Source organism: Myotis daubentonii, chromosome X (assembly GCF_963259705.1).
Source record: "Myotis daubentonii chromosome X, mMyoDau2.1, whole genome shotgun sequence".
Taxonomy (NCBI): Eukaryota; Metazoa; Chordata; class Mammalia; order Chiroptera; family Vespertilionidae; genus Myotis; species Myotis daubentonii.
The window spans coordinates 121,128,962-121,140,975 of NC_081861.1; the positions used below are offsets into that span (position 1 = coordinate 121,128,962).

The 12,014-nt window shown below is 42.2% G+C and overlaps 1 pseudogene; it reads left to right on the top strand.

Annotated features, from left to right (window-relative positions):
- The first annotated feature begins 8,939 nt into the window (after nt 1-8,939).
- Nucleotides 8,940-11,717, top strand: LOC132224665 (G protein pathway suppressor 2-like; annotated as a pseudogene).
- Nucleotides 11,718-12,014: the final 297 nt, after the last annotated feature.

A 12,014-nucleotide genomic window follows, 5' to 3' on the forward strand; every position in this document is an offset into this window, starting at 1 on the left:
CAGTAGTTCTCAACCTTGGCTGCACATTAGAATCACTTGGCAATCTTCTTAAAATCCTGATTTCTGGGCCTCATCCTCCGGAAATTCTGTTTCTTTGTTACTAATGTTGTGGCCCCACCCCATAACAAAGAAACAGAATTTCCGGAGGATGAGGCCCAGAAATCAGGATTTTAAAAAGATTCCCAGGTGATTCTAATGTGCAGCCAAGGTTGAGAACCACTGCCCTAGCCAGTTTGGCTCAGTTCATAGAGCTTTGGCCTGCGGACCCAAAGGTCCTGTGTTCGATTCCAGTCAAGGGCACATACTTCAGTTGCAGGCTCCTCCCTGACCCAGGCCTTGGAGCGGGGGGGCGTGCAGGAGGCAACCAATTGATGTGTTTCTCTCACATCAATATTTCTCTCTGTCTTTCCCTCTCTCTTCCACTCTCCCTAAAAAGCAATGGAAAAATATCCTCAGGTGAGGATTAAAGAAAAAAAAGAATTGGGAACAATAATTAAATCTACTCCTTTCCTCTTCAGTCATTGGATATGTAGCTGTGCTTTCTTATATGAAAAGTTGTTTTAACCAACTTTATTTTAAGATGCCGCATATTACATGTAGCTTTAAAAATGATGTGAATATGTAAAGATCCTATAGTAGAACTATGGGTGTATTATTTAGGCTAATAAAAAAGTACACCTTAGAAAAATGTGTTTACTTGAACAAATGTTTTGTTTGAGTGATGAAACTATGGAAATCCCTTTTTTCTATTCTATAATACTCACATTTTATATATATATATATATATATATATATATATATATATAGTATTTTTAAAAAATAAAAAAGACTTTATCAAAATACATGTAAATAAAAGAGAGTGTCCAATTAAAAAAAAGAAAAGAAAAATAGCCCAGATGGTGTGGCTCAGTGGTTGATCATCAACCTATGAACCAGGAGGTCACAGTTTGATTCCCAGTCAGGGCACATGCCTGGGTTGTGGGCTCAAACACCAGTTGGGGGCATGCAGCAGGCAGCCAATCAATGATTCTCTTGTTGATGTTTCTCTCTCTCTCCCTTCCTCTCTGAAATCAATACAAATATATTTTTACAAAAGAAAAATATGTTTGCTTTTAGAGGATTAAATTTTAAATCCATAATATGTGTCTCTGATAGCATTAATTATTCCTTTCCTCAACAATGTCATTTTATTTACATTATTTCAAGAAGTAGAAATCTTACGGAAACCAAAGGATTATATGAATAGATATGATTTTTTATTTAGTTCTCGCTATCTCTTTTGCTAAATAGGGCATGCAGTTTTCTGGACAGTACATAAAGCAAAGCTCTCCCGACTGGTACCAAGTTGGCAGGCAATTTGGTTTTTGTCCTGTCTGGAGATTGTTTGTGCATTCCCATACATTTCAGCTCTGATCCTCTAATGGTCATCTGTTATGCTGTGATTACATGGATGAACTGCAAAAAGATCATTTGACTAAATTGTCAAGTTAAGGGCACAGCATATGTACAAAGGAACAATGTTACAACTCAAAATAAAATAGGCTGTGATTTACAATGAAGTTTGACACTTTAAAAATAATGCAAATACTCCACTTTAAAAAGCCTACCCATGAAAATATTTGAGGGAATACTTTCCTACATTGAAAGAAATGAATTAGAAGGTGGCTGGTGGGGCGGGACTGGGCTAGATGGGCCGGACATGCCCTGGAGCCAACCTCCCCCAACAGATTGGCTAGATTCAAGATGCATTTGTGACCCTAGCCAGTTTGCTCAGTGGATAGAGCATTGGCCTACGGACCAAAGGGTCCCAGGTTCAATTCCTGTCAAGGGCACGTACCTTGATTGCAGGCTCCTCCCCATCCTGGCCCTGTGGATATTTCTCTCTGTCTTTCCTTCTCTCTTACACTTTCTCTAAAAATCAATGGAAAAATATCCCCTGGCAAGGATTAAAAAAAAAAGATGCGTTTGTGGACAGAAATACCTTTTACTCCTATAGTTAGTAATATTGAAGCTAGAAAGTGCTGAGAAGTCACATAACAGCTTTTATAGAACCTGATGGAGTTGAGGTTAGTGTGACATTGTTTCTACTCTACTAAAAGATGAAAAATTGCTTAGTCCAAGCTTTTCCAAGGAATATTATATTTCCTGACTTGAAACACCATCACTGCCTTTAGTGCCTTCTTCCATCTATATACATAAAAGGCTAATATGCTAAGTGTCTCTCTGCCCGTCCGACCAGTCGCTATGACATGCACTCACCACCAGGAGGCAGATGCTCAGTGCAGGAGCCTCTGAGCTGCAGTGACTTGGCAGCGGTGGTTCTCAGATGATGCACCCTGAAACCAGAGAAGAGGGAGCCCGATTCCTTTCAGGGCCAACCGATTCTACTTTTGGCCATGGATTATGTTGTTGCTGGGGCACTGTCGGTCCTGAATCTGGTTTACTACACACTTGTGTTTGCATTCCACACCCTGTACAACAGCAACTTTGCGGAGTGCCTTCTCATACTCCAGAACCCCTCAGGGGAAGTCAGAGAGCCGGTTTTGGCCCAATCCCCACAGGCCAGGCCGAGGGAGCCCACCTGCCAGAGGAACCCTGCTCACTCTGCAGACACTGGGGAGAGACTGAGGGAGGTTGGCTCCAGGGCATGTCCGGCCCATCTAGCCCAGTCCCGCCCCACCAGCCACCTTCTAATTCATTTCTTTCAATGTGCACAAATCTTTGCACTGGGCCACTAGTGTAATAATAATCAAAGATAAAATTTGACAGAGATCCAGTGATTCTCCAATAATAGATACAAGAGAGTGAGCCTAAATCCAACCTCTTTTGGTATATAAGACTTGTTACCCTATTCCAGTGGTCAGCAAACATGTGGCTCTTTGGCCCCTTGAGTGTGGCTCTTCCACAAAATACTGACTTCTGCACATGGGCCACGAAGTTTCAATCGCACTGTATGTGCACGCCCGCATGTGATATTTTGAGCCACACTCAAGGGGCCAAAAAGCCGCATGTGGCTCACGAGCCACAGTTTGTTGCCCACTGCCCTATTCTCTTCCACTAGCTTTGTAGAAGCATGAGATACCTTTTTCACTCATGCTTTATCTGGAATGTAAACAAAGATTGCATACTTCCTAACCATGCCTTGCTTTTGATATCTCTATGTTCAGCTCCCATGCATAGGACCTCATGGACACAACCTAACATCTGAGTTCCTCTCAGAATCTTAAGGGCATTTCATTTTAATATGCTTCTTATCATTTTCTCATTGTTCACTATCACTTAGTGAGGTTTTTTTAAAATATTTTATTTTTCTAAATATCTTTTTATTGATTTCAGAGAGGAAGGGAGAGGGAGAGAGATAGAAACATCAATGATGAGAGAGAATCATTGATCGGCTGCCTCCTGCATGCCCCCCACTGGGGATCGAAGACACAACCCAGGTACGTGCCCTGACTCAGAATCATACCCAGGACCCTTCAGTCTGCAGGCTGACACTCTATCCACTGAGCTGAACCAGCCAGGGCTAGTGAGGATTTTTTATATGATCTAAGTGCTTTCCATGCATCATACCACATGTACTATCTACTAGTTAATTGACCTCTGCCTAATTATCTTCATCTGAAAATTGAAAATTATAGTGGTAACCATCTCCTGGGGTTGAATTGAATAAAATGATGGATGTAAAGTGCTTGGGAAAAAGTACCCATCATATACTAAACAATCCCATATAATAAAAGGCTAAGATGCAAATAGAACAGTGGAACAACCAGAACAACTGAACAACTGGTCGCTTTAACATGCGCTAACCACGGGGGGGGGGGTGGAACATGGTGGGCGATGGCCCTGGCGGGATGGTGGAGCAGATGAGCGGGGCGCCATACCAAGGCGGGGCTCTGGTCGCTGACATAGGGGCAAGCTTCTAGTGGTTACTGAAAATGCTGTGCTCCTGCATGCCGCAGCCCCACCTGGCACTCACACCTGCTGCCAGCGTCAGCCCCGCTCACACTCCCTACTGGTGCCCAGTGCCAGTCCCAATCACTCGGCGCCACAGCGGGTATGAGCGGCGGCTGCTGGCCCTGATCACCTCTGAAGACTTCTCCTCTCCCCCCTGCTCCTTAGGGGCAATCAGGGCAGCAGCCACCACTCACACCCGCTGACAGCACCGGCCCCACTCACACTGCTGCTGGCGCCAGCCCCAATAGCTATGAGCCACCAGCAGGTATGAGTGGGGCTGGCACCATCAGTGCGTGGGAACGGTGGTGGTGGGAGCAGGGCTGCCGGCAGACAGGGGACCAGGGGCCATGGTGGGAGGGGCTGGGCGGAGGCGCAGAGGATGGGCTGAGACCCACCCCTGTGCCTACTGTGGCCCACAGTTCCTTTCAAGGTACACGAATTCATGCACTGGTCTCTAGTAAAAATATAAAGTATTTCCATTCATACATTTAAAAACTAGATAGAAGCATCTACTGCCTGGCCAAGCCCTGTTCTGGGGACTGGGAATTCAATTTTAAAAAAGATAGACATGATTCCTATTCTCATAGAGTTGACATTTCAGTTAGATGACAAACAGATAAAACAAACATGATAGACACTAGTAACAGAATTATTTTGTAAATGAGATTTAATCTGAGCTAAGATATATAATTTGCTGACAATCAGAAAGGTAAAAGGTAGTAGAGCCTGGATTCGAACCTAGGATTCTGACACCCCAAAGACCAAACTTTAAGCCTGCCATTATCCCCATGCGGTTATGCTCATTATAATCTCTGAAATATTTTCCCACTGCTGTCTTCCTCTTTTTCCCTTTATACTTCATCCTCTGAAATCACTACACCACATCGTTACCTTTACTGAAACTTGATTTTCCTTGGGAGTTTATCAGTTATGACAGTGTTTCTCAAACTTCACTGCATATTGGAATTACTTAGGGATCTTTAAGACAATATTAATGCCTGGAATACCCCCCAGAGATCCTGATTGGATTATTCTGGGTTTAAGTCAAGTGAGTCCAACATGCAGCCTTTTAGAATGATGGCTGCTAATGCTCTGTATGTATCCAAAGTGTGGTCATCAGGTTTCCTACTTTGATTTCTCTCTTGGGAAAACTTCCTGAGTTCTTTGGAAATTCATATTATTAAGGTCACTCCTGCATTTTCTTTGGTCAAATTGGATTTCTCATCCTGCCAAATCATCCCTTTAGCACTTTCAAAACTCGATATATCTAATGTACATCCAGTACCTTGATTATGGTATCTGTCTCCCTCTAAATGACCCCGTATTGGCTAGTCTGTCGCTATCCAATCTCTTCACTACATTAAAGTCAACCTTGCATTTTCCCCAGTGAGCACTCCATTATTCTGGCCCCATTGCAGCCAAATTTCTGAGAAGTGTCTGTCCATCGTGTTTTCACTTATTCATCTTCCAATAATCTCTAATAGCTGCATTTTTATTCAATTTGCATCTGTGTGTGTTACCAGAATATAGACAGTACAACTCAGGTGATGTAAACAGAATACAATTTTATTTAGGTCTCACCTTGCCCACTTTATTCAGTGGGATAATGTAATGATACACCTGACCAGGACGCATGTTGGCTCTTTCTTATATCTAGACCACAGGACAGTCTTGAAATTTTTTAAATAAACATTTTTTTATTGATTTCAGAGAGGAAGAGAGAGGGAGAGGGAGAGAGAGAAACATCAATGATGAGAGAGAATCATTGATTGACTGCCTCCTGCATGCCCCACACTGAGGATCGAGCCTGCAACCCGGGCATGTGCCCTGACCAGGAAGTAAACTGTGACCTTCTGGCTCATAGGTCGATGCTCAACCACTGAGCTACGCTGGCTGGGCCAGTCTTGAAAATTTCATACTCCCAAAGACTGTAGACTGAACCCAATGCAGCCACCAAAATCCCGTGGTTACAAACACTTTAAGCTTTCTCAAGCAGGAGTCAAGCACAGCTTCTCAATATCTCAGGACTACAGACATAGACGGAGTGTCCATATGAAAGTTCCCAACTAGACATGACAAAGGAGGGGGAGGTGGAGAATCACAAATCACCAAAGAAATCTCTTCCTTCTCTCTTATTTGACTTACTTTTATAATAGAATGGAATGGAATATATTACACACTTATAGTGGAATTCATCCTCGCATTATTTTCTTCATTGCCTCACCTGACCCACTAAGATCAATCTTAACCCAACCAGATATCATGTGCCCTATGATGTGACGTAATAAATTATCCTTACTAAAAAAAAATTGAACCTAGATCAAATCGGCCTCTAGATTTAATTTAGAGTTTATAGGAAATATATGGTCTTAAGGAACAAGTTAAATGATACTACTAGAAAGCTTGGAACTAAAAAAAAAAAAGTAAGAATCTTTATAGGACAAATGACCTAGTTTCTCCAGAAAATCAATTTCAAGAGGAAAAGGAAATGGGGATGTGTGGCTCTTGTAGAATAAAAGAGACTTAAAGGACAAAAGAACCAAACATTATAAGCAGATTTTGTTTGGAACCTAATTAGAAAGAAAACAAAAACAAACAGTTGTAAAAATCATCTTTGAGAAAGTCAGAGCATTTGAATATTGTCTGATTATTAGATGTCATTAAGAAATTATTGTAAGATCAGTTAGGTATGAAAATAGCATAATCATTGTGTTAAAAATCAAAAGATCTTTATCATTTAAATATATATAATAAAGCATATACCTGTAAAATGACAATGTCTGGGATTTATTTTTAAAATTTCTACTTCCTAAAATTTTGGAGATAAAAAAGTGGACAAATTTGGCTCAGTGGATACAGCATCAGCCCACGGATTGAAGGGTCTCAGGTTTGATTCAGGTCAAGGGTCAAGGGCACTTGTCTCAGTTGCGAGCTCCATCCCCGCCCCCAGTGGGGAAGCATGCAGGAGGCAGCCAATCGATGTGTCTCTCTCACATCAATGTTTCTCTCTCTCTGTCTCTGCCCCTCCCTTCCACTGTCTCAGAAAAATCAATGGAAAAATATCCTTGGGTGAAGATTAATTAACTAAATAACTAACTACGGAACTAACTAAATAAGTAAACAAATAAATTTTTTTAAAGTGGACAATGATCTTAGGACTTGGTTTAATATTCTAGTTTCTCAAACTTCGCATATGCTTGGAAATTTCTATAATAAATTTGTAATATCATTTGCCTTCTTACTTTTAGTTTCATTGCTGTTGTTGCTGTTGAGTTTTGTTTATTCTTTCATAGCTCAGGGATCTGTATATTTAAAACTGATGCCAGGTGAGTCTCCCCATTGGCCAGATATAGTTACTCATGCAGGGGATGACTCCCAACTGGGGGTTCAGCATCATTTCTCCACTAGCTCAGGTCTCACATATTTATTTGAAATTAGACTCATTTAAGTCCTTAGCATTCAAGGAAGATATCTGGTTGTGTGACTATGCAAATGACCCCACTTCAATTGTGGGGAATTAGGAAAAATTGGTTATTATTGGGGTTAGCCCACTGCTGTTTTCAACTATTAATTGATACAGACAGTGCAGTGCATGCATACATTTTTCAGTAGTGTTTACAAATAAAACCAGCTTGGTTTTTCTCTTTGGAATAGGTGCCCAAAGAGGAATTAGTCATATTTGTTAACACAGCCCTGAAAATATTGCTAAACCCTAAACAGAAGGTAGCATCCCACTTGCCTTTTGACTGTATATCTGTCTTAGCTTTACCTCAAAAAATTGCTAGATATTAGGGAGGGTAGACTAAGCCCATATACCTAGGAGATAATAGGATGCCCTCTTGGGAAGACAAGTGGAATTGATAGTCCAATATCCTAATTGTAATAATGATTCTTTTAAAGCAGTGTTTAGCAAATTTGCCTCACCATGAGATTTACCTAGGATATTTGTTTTAAATGCAAGTTCAGGACTCCTCTCTTGAAGATCCCCAAAGATTTTGATTTAGTAGATTCTGGGTAAACCCCTTAATGTGTTCTTAACAAGCTCCTTAGATGTTTCTTTAGAAAACCCAAGTTTGAGAAAGACTTCTCTAAATTAATTTATTTCACTTTAACTATGGAACCTGCAAGCAAATGTTTACTGCCACCAGTGAGCTCTGCTCCAGGAAGGTGGTTTGTGCACAAAGTGTACAAAATATCCAAATGCAGAGAAATTTCCAGAATGCTTATTCCCCTGCCCAGGTTTGCTCAGCCTGGAAGACTTGGGTTGTTAATTGTTAACTCTTCATACTACAATCATCTAGGAAGCTTGAAAAATACTAATGCATAAGACCCAGAGGAAATTATTTAATTGATATGTAATAGGGCTTAGCTATTTTTATTTTTAAAGAATTCCTATGTGGTTCTAAAATAAAACCAGATTTGATGCCTGGCCCATGTGTCTCAGTGGTTGAGCATGGAACTATGAACCAGGAGGTCTTGGTTCAATTCCCAGTCAGGGCACATGCCTGGGTTGCTGGCTCAATCGCCAATAGGAGCGTGCAGGGGGGAAGCCAATCAATGATTCTCTCTCATCATTGATGTTTCTATCTATCTCTCTCCCTCTCTCTGAAATCAATAAAAGCATATTTTAAAAATAAAATAATACAATAAAACCAGATTTGAGAAATACTGAGGTTGAGTTATATAATAGGTAGTTGCAATTTTAGTGAATATTGTGCTTGAAAAGGATAGGATTATTAGAATCTACCTGTCCCACAAGATCTAAAGGAGAATAGCTCAGATTCCAATCCAGTTCTTCCCCTAATATTATGTACATTTCATTTGTGTTGTGTGGGGTGGAGTGTTTTGGAATTCATTTCTTCTTATCACCTTTAACTATAATTTTCCCTTTCATTGACATTTTGGTCTCTATGATCAGTTTTAAAGTATTTTTTTTCTTTCTGTGTGTCTAGGCATAAAACTTAATTAAAGCAGCTTATACTAACATGAGGTGAAAGGAATGGTTTGATGCCTAATAACATACAAAAATCTTTATTTGAATAGAATTAAAACACTCCACTACTCTGTCGCATTACTTAGATATCTCAACTCTTCTCTGATCTTGGGTGTGGAAAACTAAATGTAGTGAACCAAATCTGGAGTTGCCCTGTTCCTCCAAATAAAATAAAAACTAGAGGCCTGGTGCATGGATTCTTTCAACAGTGGGGTCCCTCGGCCTGGCCTGCGGGATAGTGCCAAAATCGGCTCTCTTACATCCCCCAAGGGGTCCCAGATTGTGAGAGGGTGCAGGCTAGGCTAATGGACCCCACCGGTGCAAGATTGGGGTCAGGGAGGGACCACAGGAGGGCTCCAGGGCATGTCTGACCAATCTCGCCCAGGTCCCGATTGGCCATCTGCCCCATGGTGGTCAGTGCACATCATAGCGACTGGTGGAATGGTCAAATGGTCGGATACTTAGCACATTAGCCTTTTATTATATAGGATAATCTTAAATCCATGGAAATGGCATGTAGAAAGCCCAATTTCCATTTCTGTGAAGCTCCTCAGGTCCAGTGTTCTCGTGGTCACTTCTGACCCTAAAATCTGTTTCTCCCCTAAACTGATCCAGGTGATGATGACCTAAAGAGTCATTCATGCTTTTCCTGTTCTACATCATGTTAGCTGAGCTATAGAAGTCCGTTTTTATCCTTCATTCACATCAGAGTGCTGTGTAGCAAAATTTAATGAAATATGGGGCAGATGGGGGGATTTACAGAGCTGCAATAAAAAAGTTAAAGCAAATAATGGAATATCTGTGTTGTTTTGTGTGTGTGTGTGTGTGTGTGTGTGTGTGTGTGTGTTTTCCAAAAAATCTCTCCATAATTTCTCCAACCCAGGCTTCAATCTCCCTCATTTTGTTTTCTATGGCATACTGCACACATTGTCTATCCTTGTGGTGAGTAAATGGAAACCAAATACACTTGGTAAAATCTACATTATTTATCTGACATCTATCTAAATTGAAAAATTGTGCTATGCAAAAGATCCCGTTTTAAATCTTAAAACTGAGCACTCTCTAAAATGTTTAGGCTCCAAAGACTAGGGTGCTTCTTGCCTACTAAATACTTGGGTTTCTATACATATAAGATTTGAAAATATTGAAGAAAGTCGAAATTTTGGGTGTATGAACAAGATGAGAAAAAAAAACTCCAATGTTAAAAAAATTAAATGTATAAAAATTCCATAGATGAAATTAAGTACAAATCACAAGATGGGAGACTTCACAGAATGGAAACTCAAACAGCTAATAGACACATGGAAAGATGTTCAAATTCACTAGTTATTAGAGAAATTCCAATTAAACCTCAATAAAATGCAGATTAAAAGCACAATGAACTGCTATTTCAATACCCATTATGCTTAGGAACAAGTTTTTAATACTAAGTTTTCTGCCCTCAAGGTTGGCTCAGTGGATAGAGCATCAGCCTGTGGTCTGGAGGGTCCCTGGTTTGATTCCAGTCAAGGGCACATACCTTGATTGCAGGTTCAATCCCCAGTCCTGGTCAGGATCCTGTGAGAGGCAATCAATCCATGTGTCTCTATCAAATCAGTGTTTCTTTCTCTCTCTCTCTCTCTCTCTCTCTCTCTCTCTCTCTCTCTTCCTCCCTCCCTTCTACTCTCTCTAAAAATCAATGGATATTGGGAGGGAAGGTCTGGAGGCCAGGCTGGCTTGGAAGGAGCAGGAATGCCCAGGCTACAGACTCCTCCTCCGGTGGCTGGGCCTGGGGGCAGGGGCTGGACACGTGACCCTGCAGGCAGCATTTGGCCTGGACTCCTGGAGCGCCCCAAGTGTTGCACATCACCATGGAGCTGGAGCACAAACAGCAAGAGAAAGAAGAGATGGACAAGGTGAGAAAAGAGAAGATGAAGGAAGCACAGGAGAGAAGGAAGAAAAAGGAGATGGAAGAGAGGCTGTCACTAGCAGAGACCAAGGAACGAATCCGGAAGTTGCAAGAGAAGCTCTGGGCCCTGCAGGAAGAGAAGCACCTGCTTTTCTTGCAGCTGAAGAAAGTTGTAGATGAGGAAGAAAAAGTTATAGATGAAGAGGCGAAAAGAGCAGAGTGGTCTGACCACTCTGACCTCAGCTGCAGACACACAGGAACTCATTTCCTCAGCGTGCAGGGGCACCCCGGAACACTCAGTTGCCCTGCAGGCACCCGCATGGCACTGATGGAGCCTAACAGATGTCCCCACTCCAAGTGCTTACCACCCGGCATTCTGTGGACCCAGCGGCTTTCACAGGGAACCCAGAGCACAGGCAATGCCAACGCAGCCCAGGCAGTGCCTATGGGCCTACTCAGCTCCCTCCTGACTCTGGACCCACTCAACAATCCTATAGACCTAGTCAGCTGCTCAGAGCGCCTTCAGCATTTCCTGCAATGCAGCCCTTGTCTCAGCCACAGCCATAGCCCTAAGCCATGCACAGCCACTTTCATCCCACCCAGACAGGGTGTGTCCAGCCTGGTGGTTGGGTGCCCTGGCCTTGCAAAAGCTAATGGAATGTGCTAACCAGCAGACTGGCTTCTCTGACTCATCCTCCCTGCACCCCATGCATCCCCAAGCTCCAAATCCAGCCTCTTCACTCCTTGCTGTCCCCCACCCCACCCCCACTTCCAGTGCAGATGCAACCAGCAGCGAAGTCAGGCCTTGCAGCTACCAGCCAACCTGGCCCCTGGCTCCCTTTCATTCAGCACAGCCGGAATGTGTGATTCCACCACAAGTGACCATCACATTTGATTTTCAACCTCACAAGCCCCCATAGGTGAATATCCCCATTGTGTCCTAGTAAAACCTGCCCGGGGGGGTGGGGGGTGGATATGAAGAACACAACTGAGTAGATATGAACTTCTCTTTAACCCAGGGAAGGGAAGATTCCAATTTGTTCCAAGCAGGTACATTTTTTTTAAGTCTGAGATTCATTATCCCATTTAATGAATGTGCATTGTGTCATAGGCAGTAGTAGACACTGTAGGAAATGAGACCTCAGCAGGAGAGAGGACAAGCAAATATGAAAAACCACA